This window comes from Bos grunniens, chromosome 5, assembly GCF_055505025.1.
Source record: "Bos grunniens cultivar Pamir isolate PY7600 chromosome 5, Bosgru_T2T1.0, whole genome shotgun sequence".
Taxonomy (NCBI): Eukaryota; Metazoa; Chordata; class Mammalia; order Artiodactyla; family Bovidae; genus Bos; species Bos grunniens.
Genome location: NC_141169.1, coordinates 56,063,051 through 56,081,912, shown reverse-complemented (window position 1 = coordinate 56,081,912; position 18,862 = coordinate 56,063,051). Strand labels below are relative to the sequence as shown.

At 38.7% G+C, this 18,862-nt stretch overlaps 1 long non-coding RNA gene across 1 annotated transcript in view; it reads left to right on the top strand.

Moving 5' to 3' along the window:
- LOC147371955 (uncharacterized) overlaps positions 1 to 18,627 on the top strand; it is a 45,716-nt gene extending 27,089 nt beyond the window's left edge. The window contains exon 2 of the long non-coding RNA XR_015164844.1: positions 18,012 to 18,627. This is a non-coding gene — a long non-coding RNA (uncharacterized LOC147371955). The remainder of the gene's footprint in view (positions 1 to 18,011) is intronic.
- The last annotated feature ends 235 nt before the right edge of the window (positions 18,628 to 18,862 follow it).

The window sequence follows — 18,862 nt, the reverse complement described above, 5'->3', positions numbered from 1 at the left end:
CCCTACATTGGCAGGCAGATTCTTAATCACTGGACCACCAGAAAAGTCCTATTCTAGCATTTTGACTCTAAAATTTAGTATTCTTCAAGGATGGAAATAAAAAGTAGCTTCCATGAAGCCAGAGGAATCCCTAGCGCTTCTTAAGGATAATGGAAAATTTCTGTAAAAGAGGGCCTGCTTTCCTTGGATCTCAGGAGTCAGTGTCCCTGTATCCAGTTGTGGAAAGGTATGACTGGACAGTTAGAGGCTCTCAGCATCAGGAGCTCAAAGTAGAATAAAGGTACATGTGAAAAAGTGGCTACACTTTTCTCTTTGCATCCTCTTGATTGTCAATCTGCTTTTGTTACTATTGACTTCTAAAGTGAAGGGTATTCATGATGTTAGAATCAAGTTTCTCAGTGCTCATTGTATCAGACTTGGAAGGGATCCTGTGTAGTTTTCTTAAGCAATTCCCTAGATTTCTTAACCACCATGAGGCAGACCATGTTTTTAAAAATGACCTCTTGAGAAACCTATATGCAGGTCAGGAAGCAACAGTTAGAACTGGACATGGAACAACAGATTGGTTCCAAATAGGAAAAGGAGTACGTCAAGGCTGTATATTGTCACCCTGCTTATTTCACTTATATGCAGAGTACATCATGAGAAACACTGGGCTGGATGATGCACAAGCTGGAATCAAGATTGCCAGGAGAAATATCAATAACCTCAGATATGCAGATGACACCACCCTTATGGCAGAAAGTGAAGAACTAAAGAGCCTCTTGATGAAAATGAAAGAGGAGAGTGAAAAAGTTGGCTTAAAGCTCAATATTCAGAAAACTAAGATCATGGCATCCGGTCCCATCACTTCATGGCAAATAGATGGGGAAACAGTGGAAACAGTGGCTGACTTTATTTTTCTGGGCTCCAAAATCATTGGAGATGGTGATTGCAGCCATGAAATTAAAAGACGCTTACTCCTTGGAAGCAAAGTTATGACCAACATAGACAGCATATTAAAAAGCAGACATTACTTTGCCAACAAAGGTCTGTCTAGTCAAAGCTATGGTTTTTCCAGTGATCATGTATGGATGGAGAAGGCAATGGTAACCCACTCCAGTACTCTTGCCTGGAAAATCCCATGGGGGGAGGAGCCTGGTGGGCTGCAGTCAATGGGGTCTCGAAGAGTCTGACACAACTGAGTGACTTCAGTTTCACTTTCATGCATTGGAGAGGAAATGGCAACCCACTCCAGTGTTCTTGCCTGGAGAATTCCAGGGACAGGGGAGCCTGGTGGGCTGCCATCTATGGGGTCGCACAGAGTCAGACACGACTGAAGTGACTTAGCAGCAGCAGCAGTAGCAGCAGCATGTATGGATATGACAGTTGGACTATAAAGAAGAATTGATTGTTTTGAACTGTGGTGTTGGAGAAGACTCTTGAGAGTCCCTTGGACTGCAAGGAGATCCACCAGTCCATCCTAAAGGAGATCAGTCCTGGGTGTTCATTGGCAGGACTGACGTTGAAGCTGAAACTCCAATACTTTGGCCACCTGATGCGAAGAGCTGACTCATTGGAAAAGACCCTGATGCTGGGAAAGACTGAAGGCAGGAGGAGAAGGGGACGACAGAGGATGAGATGGTTGGATGGCATCACCGACTCGATGGACATGGGTTTGGGTAAATTCCGGGAGTTGGTGATGGACAGGGAGGCCTGGTGTGCTGTGGTTCATGGGGTCACAAAGAGTCGGACATGACTGAGTGACTGAACTGAACTGAACTGAAGAAATGGGAGCGCATGCTGTCTGTGCTCTTGACCATGATGCTATCCTACCTGGATGGGAGATAGAGGAGGGTTGAAGGACCACAGTCTTTGGGATCAGAAAGGGGAGGGTTGAAGCCAACAGCCTTCTGGAGACCAGCTCTGGAGACCATGGTTAAACTGCTCATACAAAGGCTCAGGCTCCTGGTCTCTCAAATGGAAGCAATAATAGTATCCGCTTCATAGGTTAGTTACAAGGACTAATTAAACCATGACATGATAAAGCACTTAGCATAGTGACTTGCACTTTGCAGGCTTTCAATGAACACTGCGAATATTGGGAATACCAGACCACCTTACCTGTCTCCTGAAAAATCTGTGTGTGGGTCAAGAAGCAACAATTAGAACTGGCCATGGAACAATGGACTGGTTCCAAATTGGGAAAGGAGTACGTTAAGGCTGTTTATTGTCACCCTGTTTATTTACATAACATGCAGAGTACATCATGTGAACTGCTGGGCTGGATGAAGCACAAGCTGGAATCAAGATTACCGGGAGAAATAACAATAACCTCTGATTCGCAGATGACACCACCCTTACGGCAGAAAGTGAAGAGGAACTAAAAGCCTCTTGATGAAAGTGAGAGGAGAGTGAAAAAGCTGGTTTAAAACTCAACATTCAAAAAACTAAGATCATGGCATCCAGTCCCATCACTTCATGGCAAATAGATGGGGAAATAATGGGAACAGTGACAGACTTTATTTTCTTGGGCTCCAAAATCACTGCAGATGGTGACTGTAGCCATGAAATTAAAAGACGCTTGCTCCTGGAAGAAAAGCTATGACCAACCTAGACAGCATATTAAAAAGCAGAGATATTACCTTGCTGACAAAAGTCTGTCTAGTCAAAGCTATGGTTTTTTCCAGTAGTCATGTATGGATGTGAGAGTTGGACTATAAAGAAAGCTGAGCACCGAAGAATTGATGCTTTTGAACTGTGGTGTTGGAGAAGACTCTTGAGAGTCTCTTGGACTGCAAGGAGATAAAACCAGTCAATCCTAAAGGAAATCCATCCTGAATATTCATTGGAAGGACTGATGCTGAAGCTGAAGCTCCAATCCTTGGGCTACCTGATATGAAGAACTGACTCATTGGAAAAGACCCTGCTTCTGGGAAAGACTGAAGGCAGGAGGAGGGGATGACAGAGGATGAGTTGGTTGGATGGCATCACCGACTCAGTGGACATGAGTTTGAGCAAGCTCCAGGAGTTGGTGATGGACAGGGAGGCCTGGTGTGCTGCAGTCCAAGGGGTTGCAAAGAGTCAGATAAGACTGAATGACTGAAATGAACTGAATGAACACTGCTATTATAATTGGCTTTTACCCGTTTCTCATGCTCTGTCATGATGGTTGACAATTTTAATACAACTTCAAGTACTTTTGACTGTTATTAACAACTTTCTAATTATTTGGGGGATAAATTAATTCAGAATCTGGCAATCTGGTTTACCCAAAATATTTACTAAATATTAGTTATTTCTAGCCTTAAATAGAGAGCTCTTCAACTCTTTGACATCTTTATTACATTTAGCACTCCCAATGGTAAATGGAATATTTATTTGCAGACTTTCCTGGACTATACTTCCATGTTTAAAGCTGCATAAAATAATAATTGAGAATTAGTTATGAATTATTGAAGCTATAGTAATTATAGTCACCCTGATAATTCGTCAGGTAAACCTCAAAGTAAAGTGCCTGAAGAATTTCATATAACCTTAAACACTTATATTACAAGTGGAGAAGGAAAGTACTGAATTTCTTTAATAGCTATTGAAAAATGTGTATCAGAGAAACCTGTCTTTAAAAGACTAATAGAAAAAAAAATAAAAGACTAATAGAAAAGGGGTCCAGCGGATTCTAATTACATTTATGTTAAAAATTTCTTACTTCCTCTCAGAAATGTAAATTACTTCTTGTAAATGTTATAAAGCAGCTGTTCTTTAGCCCTTAAATTCATTATGTACTTAATTATTACAGGGGAACATATTTTACAACCAAATGGAAATTTCAAAAACTACCACAGATTACATTATGCTGTATTTTTAAAAATTTGATTATTATAATACTATTATTTCTAACCTTCCATCAAAGAGAATAAAACAAAAACCTATGCCTGATTGAAACATCTATAATCAAGCAATATGAGAAATTAAAGACAAAAATTGATTGTGTTACAAAATTCCAGGCCTAAAGTTACTTTACCCAGGTCATTAATATTTATAACTAAACTGTCCTTTCATTTGCATTAATAACATACCTTGGGATTACACAAAGAATAATTCATAAATATTGTGGAAAGGGGGAAGATGCCATAATTAAATCACAGTAATTAACATGGATATTGGGTTATTATTTGAATGAATCAGAAATTCTTACTATGCAGGTTGACTTTTCCATTATATTCAGAAGATTAAGATTCAGCAAATGAAAGATGTATGAAAGTAATTTTTTAGAAACACAGCTCTTTCTAAAACCTGTGCTCACAACATCAACTTGTCACTGAGAAAACATAGCATGTAACAAAGTTATATATTCATTTTGTAAATATTTAAGTTGTGTATTGTGGGGCACTGTGTTAATTTGATTAGTGAGAGTTTCAAAATATTAGTCTAATCAAGTTGCACTGATGTTATGCTTCTTAACTGATTTTTTAAATGCAAATTTAAAAACCAGATATTGACCCATCTATCAAGAAATGGAAGTAACTTATTTTAATATTTAATCTTTATGATGTTTGGGAGTCCTTTAATCTTCAGGCAAAGCAATTATGTCCAGACCAAATTTATTAATAATTTAAATTTTCTTCTAGACTTAAAAGACTTCACTGTGTGCTGCTATTATATAGAAACTGTATCAAACCACTGAAATGTATTATCAACATTTGAACTATGGAATTTTGACCTCTAGATATTAATTGTTGTCATTGCTGTGCTATTTTTACATCCATACTGATTAGGTGATTTATCTCCAGTTTAGGTGGTCCCCAGAGCAGTAAGATAAGGTAACTCAGGCAGATGGCTAACACCGTTCTCGTTCCCCTTTTCCAGAGAATGGTGTTAGCATCTGCCTCAGTTACCTTATCTTGGTGTCTTGACTCCTTCCTCACTCCCACCTTCTGCCACAAAACACAGAGCCCTTCTGCCATCTCAGCTTCTCTTGAAAATGTCCATTTCTTTCCTGCTTTCTCACCATCTTAATCTGAACCGCCATGATCTTGCAGGTTTGCAGGAATGGTCTCCCTTTCTCCAGTCTTGATCCTTTCAATCCGTCATCCTTGTTGTAGCTGGGATATTTCTATTGATAAAATACAAACCTGATCATGGTGTCTTATCTGTTTCTCAGTTTTGAGCAGTCAGTGTCCTGTAGCTGACTTAACCAATACTCTGAACACTCAGTGTCTTGGCCATCTCACCCCCACTTATTATTCCTTCTACTCCAAGTCAGCTATGTATTCTCTCACTGCTTCAATTTTAAAATAAAAATTTCACAGTAAATTCATGCATCTCATTCTCTGAGTAATGTCTTTCCTGTTTACCTCCTCAGTCACCTATAGAAACAATTCTAAGAAGACTCTGAGAGCTTTAACCCATGTTCTTTCTATCCCTCAGCCCTCTTTTGTCTTTGTTCCCCTCTTCCTCATCCACTTTGAATCCATGATAATTTTAATCATATAATATTTAGTATAATGGAATTGTCACTTTCAGTTCAGTTCAGTTCAGTTGCTCAGTCGTGTCTGACTCTTTGCGACCCCATGAATTGCAGCACGCCTCCCCTGTCCATCACCAACTCCCAGAGTTCACCCAAACTCATATCCATTGAGTCAGTGATGCCATCCAGCCATCTCATCCTCTGTCGTCCCCTTCTCCTCCTGCCCCCAATCCCTCCCAGCATCAGAGTCTTTTCCAGTGAGTCGACTCTTTGCATGAGGTGGCCAAAGTACTGGAGTTTCAGCTTTAGCATCATTCCTTCCGAAGAACACCCAGGACTGATCTCCTTTAGAATGGACTGGTTGGATCTCCTTGCAGTCCAAGGGACTCTCACAAGTCTTCTCCAACAATCTACATTCCATGTAGGTCCAGCCTTCTACTATCTCCATGCTTATGCCCACCCAGCCAAGTGTTGCTGCCTGACAAGGGTTGGAAAAAGTGTCACTTCATGATCACTACCTTCAGTGCCACGTCAGGGAATGTTTAACAGGAGGATTCCTATGTGCTGTTTCTCACAAGTCCTTTGTTTCTTTTTAAGCGGAACAGCACGTTGCTCCCAGGAACTGGGGTCATTGTGTGAGACAGGCTTGAATCTCCTTTACTAAACATTCTCTTTATGACAAAACTGCTTAGTCTCGATCCCCTTTCTTGAGATATGGATTGTCTCCTGACCTTGTGACCATCATCATCCCTTGTTCCCTTGGTAACAGTTGCTGTACGTTTGGTTTTCTGATCTTTATCATTGACGAAACAAACTTCTTGTACTACAGCCTATATATACTCACAGAAAAATCATTAAAGCACCTTTGCTCCATCAGAGCGTGGGTCCCCATGTCTTTCTTTCTTTCTTTCTCTCTCTCTCTCTCCCCCACTCTCCTCGGCTGATTCCTTGGAGCACAGAGACCAGTCTTACTCACTCTCCTGCCTGGGCTTCTAAGACTCTCTCGAGAAGGCGCCCTGTGCCTTCACCCCCCTCGAGAGGGCGCCCGGTGCCTTCGTGAGAGACGCAAGTCCTGTGTCAAGGACTTTATTGGTTTTCTGCGTAAACCAGGGAGTATCAGCCTCTTTCTCTCTTTCACTTTCTTACCATCGCCTCCGGACCGCCAGGTCCCTGTCCATTAAAGGACCCCAACAGTGCCAGTTCAATTCTGTACACTCTGTTGCTGCTTCTCTCTAGTAAGCTCAATCTTTAATATGCTGCATGGATTTACATCTTCCAATTTCTTAGACTTCCACTGAAGACTGCTTCTCAAATTCATTGAGAAAACAAAAATCATCAAAAGGGAGTTTCATCAGCCTTTCCTCTCAAACTTCCATGTCTGTATCATTTTCTCCGTTCCTGAAATAATAGAAGTTTGTTTCTCCTTCCCACAAGGAATTATTTTTCCACATGTGCTGGGAACCTTTATTCCTTATCAAAGCCCTATCCTTCTTAAAGACAGTCACTTAGGCTTTTTCATCTCTTTTCTGAACCATCAGTCTTTCCCCTTCATTTGATTCATTTTCATTTGTTTACAAACACAATTATCTCCCATTTTAAATAAACTCTTCTGGATTCCACACACTGCTGTAGCTGCAAAGCTATATTTCTTTGCTTTTTGTAGCCAGACTTCTCCAAAGAGTTTTTTCTACACTCTCTCTCCAATTTTCCATCTTTAAAAATTCTCAACTAAAAGAAAAATTAACATTTATTTCTTGAGTGGCTACAATGTACCAAGCACTGTTCTAGTGTTTTACATACATTAGCTTATCTAAACCCAAACAGCCCTACTAGGTAGGGAATATTATTAACTAAAATTAGCAAGTGAGGACACTGGGACACAGAAAGTGGCATAATTAGGATTTGAGCCCAGGCAGTCCAGCCCCTGAACCTGCGCTCTTAATCGTGATCCATTACTGCCTCTCTAGAAATAGAACATACTTATAAAGCCTCTTTGCAGTCCCCAACATCTCCCTTCATTGGGAGATGAACCATTATCATTATTTTGGCAAGTATGCTTTCAATTTATGTTTTGATACTTTAAGGCGTATATATCCAACTGTGAAGTTTTCTCATTTGTTTTCAATACTTACATAAATAAACATAAATTTACCATACTTACCTTACCATTCATCCTTTTGCTTTTGTTATTCGTTATTGTATTTTGGAGATCTGTCATATTTCCATATATTCTAGTCTATTATTTATTTATTCTTCTATTTTGGACTTTTGTTTGCAAATTTTAGGACATTGTAAAGATGCATTAGTGAGCACCCCGTTAAGTATTTGTTTCTACTTTAATAGCACTGTGTTGAGATCAATTTTTTTTCTATCATCAGTTCTTTAAACTTTATTAATACTTCTTTTGATTTTTTAAATTTTCTTTTTATTTTATTTTTTAACTTTACAATATTGCATTGTTTTTGCCATATATCAACATGAATCTTCCACAGGTATACACGTGTTCCCCATCCTGAACCCTCCTCCCTCCTCCCTCCCCATACCATCCCTCTGGGTTGTCCCAGTGCACCAGCCCCAAGCATCCAGTATTGTGCATTGAATCTGGACTGCTGACTCGTTTCATATATGATGTTATACATGTTTCAATGCCATTATCCCAAATCATCCCACCCTCTTCCTCTCCCACAGAGTCCAAAAGACTGTTCTATACGTCAGTGTCTCTTTTGCTGTCTCGTATACAGGGTTATCGTTACCATCTTTCTAAATTCCATATATATGCGTTAGTATACTGTATTGGTGTTTTTCTTTCTGGCTTACTTCACTCTGTATAATCAGCTCCAGTTTCATCCACCTCATTAGAACTGATTCAAATGTATTCTTTTTAATGGCTGAGTAATACTCTCTTGTGTATATGTACCACTGCTTTCTTATCCATTCATCTGCTGATGGACATATAGGTTGCTTCCATGTCCTGGCTATTATAAACAGTGCTGCGATGAACATTGGGGTACACTTTCAATTCTGTCTCTTTCAATTCTGGTTTCCTCAGTGTGTATGCCCAGCAGTGGGATTGATGGGTCATAAGGCAGTTCTATTTCCAGTTTTTTTAAGGAATCTCCATACTGTTCTCCTTAGTGGCTGTAATAGTTTGCATTCCCACCAACAGTGTAAGAGGGTTCCCTTTTCTCCACACCCTCTCCAGCATTTATTGCTTGTAGACTTTTGGATCACAGCCATTCTGACTGGCGTGAAATGGTACCTCATAGTGGTTTTGATTTGCATTTCTCTGATAATGAGTGATGTTGAGCATCTTTTCATGTGTTTGTTAGCCATCTGTATGTCTTCTTTGGAGAAATGTCTATTTAGTTCTTTGGCCCATTTTTTGATTGGGTCATTTATTTTTCTGGAATTGAGCTGTAGGAGTTGCTTGTATATTTTTGAGATTAGTTGTTTGTCAGTTGCTTCATTTGCTGTTGTTTTCTCCCATTCTGAAGGCTGTCTTTTCACCTTGCTTATAGTTTCCTTTGTTGTGCAGAAGCTTTTAAGTTTAATTAGGTCCCATTTGTTTATTTTTGCTTTTATTTCCAGTATTCTGGGAGGTGGGTCATAGAGGATCCTGCTGTGATGTATGTCAGAGAGTGTTTTGCCTATGTTCTCCTCTAGGAGTTTTATAGTATCTGGTCTTACGTTTAGATCTTTAATCCATTTTGAGTTTATTTTTGTGTGTGGTGTTAGAAAGTGGTCTAGTTTCATCCTTTTACAAGTGGTTGACCAGTTTTCCCAGCACCACTTGTTAAAGAGATTGTCTTACCTGGTCAATTTATGTAAATGCATCATGTATCCCTGAAAAGAATACATATTTGATATCTGTGGAGAAAAGATTTTTTTATAGATGTTAGTTCAAGTAATTTACTGTGTTGTTTCTATATTCCTTAACTTTTTCTGCTTAGTCTGTTGCTTTCTATAAGGAGTATATTAAAAAGATATGATGTTACATACTTATTGCTTCACAGTTGTTACCTTTTATCATTATAGTGTCCCTTCTTTTTCTTATTAGTGCTTTTTTTTTCTTGTTAATATTAACATTCTAGCCTATATTTCTTTTGGCTGTTAGTATTTGCCTGGTATGTAACTTTCCCTTTTCTCTTAATTTTACTTTAAAAATATCTTTGAGAAGTTTATGGCTGGTTTGGTTTCTGTTTTAAGAAGCAGAGACATTACTTTGCCAACAAAGTTCCGTCTAGTCAAGGCTATGGTTTTTCCAGTGGTCATATATGGATGCAAGAGTTGGACTATAAGGAAAGCTGAGTGCTGAAGAATTGATGTTTTTGAACTGTGGTGTTGGAGAAGACTCTAGAGAGTGAGTCTCTTGGACTGCAAGGAGATCCAACCAGTCCATCCTAAAGGAGATTAGTCCTGGGTGTTCATTGAAAGGACAGATGCTAAAGCTGAAACTCCAATACTGTGGCCACCTGATGCGAAGAGTTGACTCATTGGAAAAGACCCTCATGCTGGGAGGGATTGGGGGCAGGAGGAGAAGGGGACGATAGAGGATGAGATGGCTGGATGGCATTACCGACTCGATGAACATGAGTTTGAGTAATCTCTGGGAGTTTGTGATGGAGAGGGAGGCCTGGCGTGCTGCCATTCATGCGATCACAAAGAGTTGCACACGACTGAGTGACTGAACTGAACTGAATGCAATAATCCAATTGCATTCGTTTTTATTAATGCTATATTTATACTTATTTATTATATGGATTTTACTTTGCTTTTTCCTTGCTTACTCCCTCCCCCTTCAGTAGGGCTCCCCTGATAGCTCAGTTGGTAAAGAATCTGCATGCAGTGGAGGAGACCCGGGTTCGATTCCTGGGTGGGGAAGATCCCCTGGAGAAGGGATAGGCTACCCACTCCAGTATTCTTGGGCATCCCTTGTGACTCAGCTGGTAAAGAATCTGCCTGCAACATGGGAGACCTGGATTGGGAAGATCCCCTGGAGAAAGGAAAGGCTACCCACTCCAGTGTTCTGGCCTGGAGAATTCCATGGACTTCTCCATGTGGTTGCAGAGTGGGACGTGACTGAGCGACTTTCACTTTCACTTTCCCCTTGATCCAGGGAAAAGCATGATCCAGACTTCTTTATTCCTTTTTCTCCATTTGCTGTTTTGGAAGTTATATATTCTATTTTCATACCTATTTCTCTTAAAATTGACATTTATCCTAAACTTTATAATATTTAAAATTTATCGGTCTCTTTATTTTCCTCTGGAACAATTTTGGGGAAGGGGTTTAGAAAGTTTTAACTCTGTTCCTCAGCCTCTTCCGACAAGCTTGTTGTTCAGTTGCTCAGTTGTGTCTGACTCTTTGCGACTCATGCACTACAGCACACCAGTCTTCCCTGTCCTTCACTAGCTCCCGGAGCTTGCTCAAACTCGTGTCCATTGAGTCAATGATACCATCCAACTATCTCATCCTCTGTTGCCCCCTTGTCCTTCTGCCCTCAATCTTTCCCAGCATCAAGCTCTTTTCCAATGAGCCGGCTCTTTGAACTAGGTGGCCAAAGTATTGCAGCTTCAGCTTCAGCATCAGTCCTTCCAATGAATATATTCAGGGTTGATTTCCTTTAGAATTGACTGGTTTGATCTCCTTGCTGTACAAGGAACTCTCAAGAATCTTCTCCAGGACTGCAGTTAGGAAACATTAACTCTTCGATACTCAGCATTCTTTATGGTTTAACTCTCACATCCATACATGACTACTGGAAAAACCATAACTTCGACTAGATGGACATTTGTCAGCAAAGTAATGTCTCTGCTTTTTAATATGCTGTCTAGGTTTGTTATATCTTTTCTTCCAAGGAGCAAGCGTCTTTTAATTTCATGGCTGCAGTCACTGTCTGCTGTGATTTTGGGTTCTTGGAACCCAAGAAAATAAAGCCTGTCACTGTTTCCATTTTCCCTCCATCTATTTGCCATAAAGTAGCAACCTTGTTCAATTTAAATTTTGTCTGTTAAGTTAGTTAAAACTTGTTTTTCATACCCTGCCTAAATTAGTCAATTATTATTATAAATAAGTCATTGCTTACTTATATTTACCCACATATATATAAATTTTTTTCCTCACTGTTGCCTCATACTCTTTTTTCCTTCCTCCTGGGTTTAATTTCCTTTTTGCTGAAGTATGTTCTTTAGTAGTCCTCTCAGAGAGGGTCTATGACTGTAAATCTCTCAGTCTCTGATGTTCTAAAGATGTTTTTATTTTGCATGAATTCCTCTATCCTAATTTAGATGGAAATAGCACTTTAGGTTGAGCTATTGTCCATGAGTGCATTTGCAATATTATCTCCAGCATCTACTGTTACAGATTCTCAGTTTAATTTATCGTCTTTTCCTTAGATTACGCTTAACATATTTTTTTATATCTTTCAACTACTGCAGTGCCAAAAAGAAAATTCTAACTGTGGACTTTCTTGTTTTCTTTTTTATTAAAGTATAATTGACTTAGAATATTATAGTAGTTTCAGGTATACAGCATAGTGATTTGATATTTTTATACATTACAAAATAATCACCATGAGAAGTCTAGTTGCCATCTGTCATCATACAGTTATTACAATATTATTTGACTACATTCCCTAGGCTCTACATTACATTTCTGTGATTTATATATTTTATAATTGGAAGTTCAGACTTCTTAATCTTCCTTAACCATTTCCCTACTATTTCTCCTTTGACATCTACCAGTTTGTACTCTGTATCTATGACTCTATTTCTATTTTATTTCTATAAGATGCTTGCTTGTCTTGCTTTTAGATACCACATGTAAGTGAGATTAAACAGTATCTGTCTTTATCTGACTTATTTCACTTAGCATAATATCTTCTAGGTTCATCCATGCTTTTGCAAATGCGAAGATTTTACTTTTTATGGCTAAATAATACTCTATTATACACACACATACACACACATGTATATGTATATATATATGTAGTATAGGTATGGTATATATATTATATTCACCATACCTTCTTTAACTGTTTATTTGTCAGTGGACACAGGATGTTTCCATGTCTTGGCTATTGTAAATAATGACCTGATGAACATAGGGGTACATGTATCTTTTTGAATTAGTGTTTTTTTTTTTTTTTATAATTTAGAATTAAATTAGAATTTGTTTTCTTCATGTAAATACCTAGAAATGGAATTGCTGAATCCGATGGTAGTTCTATTTTTAATTTTCTGAGGAATTTCTGTACTGTTTTCCACAGTGGTTGTACCAGTTTATAATACTACCAACACTATGAGGGTTCCCCTTTCTCTCCAACCTTGCCAACACTTGTTATTTCTTGTCTTTTTGATAATAGCCATTCTGACAGGTGTGAAGTGAAATTTCATTGTGGCTTTGATTTACATGTCCCTGATTATTAGTGATTTGTGCTTCTGTGCATGCTCAGTCATGTCTGACTCTTTGCTACCCTTTGAACTGTAGCCTACTCGGCTCCTCTGTCCATGGGATTTTATAGGCAAGAATATTGGAGTGGGTTGCCATTTCCTCCTCCAGGGCATTTTCTTGACCCAGGGGTTGAACCCATGTCTCCTGCAAATCTCCTGTATTGTAGGCAGATTCTTTACCTGCTGAGCCACTGGGAAAGCCCTGCTATTAGTTATATTGAGCAGCTTTTTGTGTGTCAGTTAACCATGTTTTCTTTGGAAAAATGTCCATTCAGATCCTCAACCCATTTTAAATAAAGTTGTTTGTTGTTTTGATGTTGAGTTTATGAACTCTTTGTGTATTTTGGATATTAATCTCTTATCAGATATATTAGTTGCAAATATTTTCTCCCATTCAGTTGACTGCCTTTGCATTTTGTTAATAGTTTTCCTCACTGTGTAAAACTTTTTGGTTTCATTTGCTCCCATTTGTTTATTTTTGTTTTTGTTTTCCTTCCCCAAGGAGACACATCCAAAAAAATATTGCTAAGACTGAAGTCAAAGAAGTGTGCTGCCTACGTTTTCTTCTAGAAGTTTTATGGTTTCTGGTCTTACATTCAAGTCTTTGTCCATATAGAGGTTTTGTGTGTGTGTGTGTGTGTGTGTTATGTATGATGTGAGAAAGCAGTCCAGTTTGATTCTTCTGTATGTAGTTGTCTAGTTTTCCCAACATTATTTAGTGAAGAGGCTATCTTTTTCCCATTGTATGTTCTTGCCTCCTTTGTTATAGCTTAATTGACCATGTAGGAGTTGTACCATAAAGAAGGTTGAGCACCAAAGAATTGATGCTTTTGAATTGTGGTGCTGGATAAGACTCTTAAGAGTCTCTTGGACTGCAAGGAGATCAAACCAGTCAATCAGAAAAGAAATTAACCCTGAATATTCATTGGAATGACTGATGCTGAAGCTGAAGCTCCAATACTTGGGCTACCTGATGCGAAGAGCTGACCCATTGGAAAAGACCCTGCTGCTGGGAAAGACTGAAGGCAAAAGGAGAGGGAAGTAGCAGAGGATGAGAAGGTTAGATAACATCACTGACTCAATGGACATGAATTTGAGCAAACTCTGGGAGATAGTGGAAGACAGAGGAGCCTGGCGTGCTGCAGTCCATGGGGTCGCAAAGAATCAGACATGACTTAGCCACTGAACAAAAACAATGAGTACGGTTCATTTCCGTGCTCTGTATTCCTTTCTTTTGATCCATGTGTCTGTTTTTGTGCTGATACCATACTGGTTTGATTAGTTTGTGCCCATACCATACTGCTTTGATTATACTACTGTAGATTTGTAGTATAGTTTGAAATCAGAGAGTGTATGGTACTTCCAAATTTGTTTTTCTTTCTCAAGATTGTTTTGGCTAGTTGAGATGTTTTTGGTTTTTTACACAAAGTTTAGATTTATTCTGTGAAAAATGCCACTGGTATTTTTATAGAACTTGTATGAATTTGTAGATTGCTTTGGGTTGTATGGTCACTTTAACAACATTAGTTCTCTCAGCCCTTAAATATGGTATATCTTTTTTTTTTTTTTAATTATTTATTTGGCTGTACCAAGTCTTAGATAAGGCATGCTGGATCTTTAGTTGCAGCATGTGGGAATCTAGTTCCCTGACCAGGGATTGAACCCTGACCTCCTGCATTGGGAACACGGAGTCTTAGCCACTAGATCACCAAGGAAGACCCAATATGATATATATCTTTCCATGTGTTTGTGTCATCTTCAATTCTTTCATCAGTGTCTTAGAATTTTCTGAGTGTATATCCTTTCCTCCTTTGTTAGATTTGGTTCCAGTTGTTTTATTCTTTTTTGATGTAGTCATACATGGGATTGTTTTCTTCAATTCTCTTTCTGATAGTTCATTGTTAGTGCAACAGATTTCTATATACCAATTTTGTGTCCTACTTTACAGAATTCATTTATTAGTTCTAATAGATTTTGGTGACATGTTTAGAATTTTCTGTATATAATATGCCGTCTGCAAAGAGTGACAATTTTACTGCTCTTTTTCCAATTTAGATGCCTCTATTTTTTTTTTTTTCTGGTCTAATTGCTGTGGCTAGGATTTCCAATTCTATATTGAATAAAAGTGATGAGAGTGGGCATCTTTGTCTTGTTCCTGATCTTAGAGGAAAAGCTTTCAGCTTTTCTCCATTGGGTATGATGTTAGCTGTGAGTTGATCATAAATGGCCTTTATTATATTGAGGTATGTTCCCTCTATACACATCTTGCTGAGAGTTCTTATCACAAATGAATGTTGAATTTTGTCAAATACTTTTTCTGTATCTTGAGACGATCAAATGATTTTTGTTCTTTAATTTGTTAATCATGTATATCAAATTGATTGATTTGCAGATGTACTATCTTTGGATCTCTGGAACTAATTCCATTTGATTATAGTTTATGATTTTTTTAATGTATTGTTAAGTTTGATTTGCGAATATTTTGTGGAGGATTTTTGCATCTATGTTAATCAATGGCCTCTAATTTTCTTCTTTTTGTGGTGTCTTTTCCTGGTTTTGGTATTAGGATGATACTGGCTTTGTAGAATAAGTTCAGGAATATTCTCTTCTCTTAAATTTTTGAAATAATTTGAGAAAAACATGTGTTAGTTCTTTAAATGTTTGGTAGTATTAGCTAGGTGCCCATTTAATATCAAGATGATTTTTATTTTCAAATGAATTTCTGATCACAATAATTTATTTTTGCTTTTTCTTTATTTCTTATTACTGTTATTCCTTCTGGCATTACTTATTATTTATTATTTTAACTGTATTTCTTCTATTTTTTCTGTGTTTGCTTTTCTCATTCTCGAAGAGAGAGTTTAAATTATTTTCACAAGTGTTAGGACATGGTGATCCAATAAAAGTCTTACTCAAATTAGATCTTGGTTTTCAGACTCCCTGATGGATGCTTAATATGCTAGGTCTTATTTCTCCTCTGGGACTAAAGTTACAGAACCAGAACTGAGATAAATTTAACCCTAAATTATGTGCTGTCAATATATTTTAATCAGAAGCCCCAAATCCCTGCAGAGTTTGATTCTGAAAGTCACCAATTTTGAACTCTGTCTTTGTGTTTGATTGCTCATGTAATATTAAACCCTAGTTGAGCCTTAATTTCAAGAAATATGAACCAAACGGGATTTCAAGTATTGCTGAACCTGTGGAAAGTAGTTTCTTTACACTTGCTAAAATATACAAATAATGAGCTGTTTCTGATAGATGTTTTTGAATTCACTTGTCATATTTTAAAAATGGTCAGGAGTTATTGGTGGTCAGGATACTATTCCACATGTTTTTATTTCATGGTATTTCTATCTGGATGTCTGCTAGACATCTCAAACATAATGCCAAAACTCTTCACATTTACCTCTCCTTCCCCAACCTATTTTCCCCCAGCCTTATATCTTTATAAAATCATCAGTTGTCACCAGTCACTCCAGCCCCAAACTTGGAAGTCATTTTCAATTTCTTCTTTTCTCTTTCCTCCCATAAGCAACCCATCAGCAAGTTCTATTGTTTCAGTCTCCAAAAACATAGTCTTTCTTTCCAGTTCCTCTGCCACAACCTTGGAGTAAGTCATCATCTTTTCCCTCCTGGCTGCTACTAGAGCCCTTTCTCTAACTGCTGTTTCTGCTTCCCAGGCATTTTGGCTATGAGGTGTGTGCTTCTAACCACTGCAGTTGGCTGCCTCTTGTCTGCTTCTTTCTGCCCTTAGAATAAAATCCAAACTCCTTACCATAGCCATTGCCCTTGGCAACACTGAGTGCATTAACAGCTTCTGTGAGAAACTTTGGTGAAGCTGTGCCTGTGAATAGCAGTCTACTGAGGGTGGAGGAGCCAGTGGCAGTTTAGAAATTGTGGCTAGCCAGTCATCATTTTGGGAATTTTGATATGAAGATGAGGGGAGAGGTAAGGGGGCAACAAAAGACAGCATAAGGGATAGAAGAGTGTTTTGTTTTTTTTTTTTCCTTCTTTTTCTTTTCTCTTTGGCCACAGTGCACAGCTCATGGGATCTTAGTTCCCTTACCAGGAACTGAATCTGGACCACAGCAGTGAGAGCTTGGAGTCCTAACCCCTGGATTACCAGGGAATTCCCAAGGAGTGGTCTTTTTTTTTTTTTTGAAAAAAGGGAGACTTGGAGCAATCTCATACAGGAAAGGAGGTAGACTAGAAAAGCTCGAAATATAGGGTGAAAAGATGACAGAATAATGCTTCTGAAAGGGGCAAGGAGAAGTGGGTGATTTAGTCTTAGACTCTATACTAGTTACTGGTTGCTAAGTAACAGATTACCTGAAAATTTAGCAGCTTATGATAAACATTTAATATCTTACATAATTTCTGAAGGTCAGGAATCTGAGGGCTGCTTAGCTGGGTAGTTTTGGCTCCAGATATCTTGGAAGGGTGCAGTTTACCTGGCGGCCAGAGTTACAGTCTCTGAAGATTTGACTAGAGCTGGAGCAGCTGCATCTGAACTGTTAACAAGAAGCTTATGTTTCTCACCACATAGGCCTCCCCATAGTTCTGCTTATGACAAGATTTCTAGGGCAAGTGATCCAAGAGAGTGTAAGAAAGTAAAAGCCCAAAGAGACGCTGCTGTGTCTTTTATAACCTAACATTGGTGTAATACCATCATTAACCATCACTTCTGTTTGTACATATTAATCCTGGTATAATGTGGGAGGAACTACAAATGGTGTGAACACCAGCAGGTAGGGATCACTGGGGTCCATCTTAGAGGATGGCTACCACAGAACTCAAGTGTACTTTTGCTCTGTCAAAGAGCAATGTAAGAGAAAGGGGAGGAAACTGAGAAAGAGACTGACCTGTGGCTTCAGTTTTCTCAGTGAAGCAGGAGGCAACGTCATTTTCTGAGAGTAAGAGGGTGGAAGAGGGAGTTTGGGGGCAGGGGCTGAGGTTTGGAATCACTCCTCAGGAGAATGCGAAAGACAGCCCCTTCCATGTGTAGAATGGTCAGGTCAGGTTGGGTTGAGAGCTCGTTCTGATGAAACAGAAAATAAAAAATATGCAGATGCACCATCTTGCCTGATTGTGTGATTTTTCTCCTTCAGATGCAGAGATGCAGAAATGGTGATGCTGGATGATTGGTGTGATCCAGCATGGGGCTTTTGTTTAAAGAACGGTGTTGAGACAAAGAAGACAAGATAATCGTGGAAAATGTTATGAGAGTGATTGAGATAATTCATCATGGGGCTGAGAGGAAGGACATGAAGCCATAGGTAGCTGAAAGACATGAGAAAATGGAGAGACCAAGGAACTTAACGTTTTGATATGATTGTTGCTGCTGCTAAGTCCCTTCAGTCGTGTCCGACTCTGTGAGACCCCATAGACAGCAGCCCATCAGGCTCCCCCGTCCCTGGGATTCTCCAGGCAAGATATGATTGAAGTGAAGGTAAAGCTAGAGGGAGGCGGGAGGGCTGGATGCAGGAGACGGTGATGTAGAGATGACTTTGGCGTTCAAGAGATTCCATGTAATGGACATGAGAAAACGCTTTAGGAAAGTATGTTTAAAGTGAACTAGATTTATAAAAACCTAGACTTGTATACTCCATACAGCAGAGGATTATTTATCAGTCAACATGTGTTTGTTGAGTCATAGCTACATGTCCACAAATGTGTGAGATCCTGTGGGTGATTAAACCAATTAAAATATATTTCTTTCCACTACAGGCTCTACCACCCAATTTTTTGATTTACCAAAGTATCTTTCACTCCATGCCATAATACATCACAGGTTTCCTAAAATAATAAACATTGTCCTCTCGGCACTGTACCATAGAATTTGAAATATACAAATGGATGTTGTGGACCAATTTAAACAAATATCTTGTGTAAAGTAAGTGTAGGTTCTTTCTCAGTGTTCTTAGTTTGGGAAATATTTCAGAAAACTACTTTATTATAA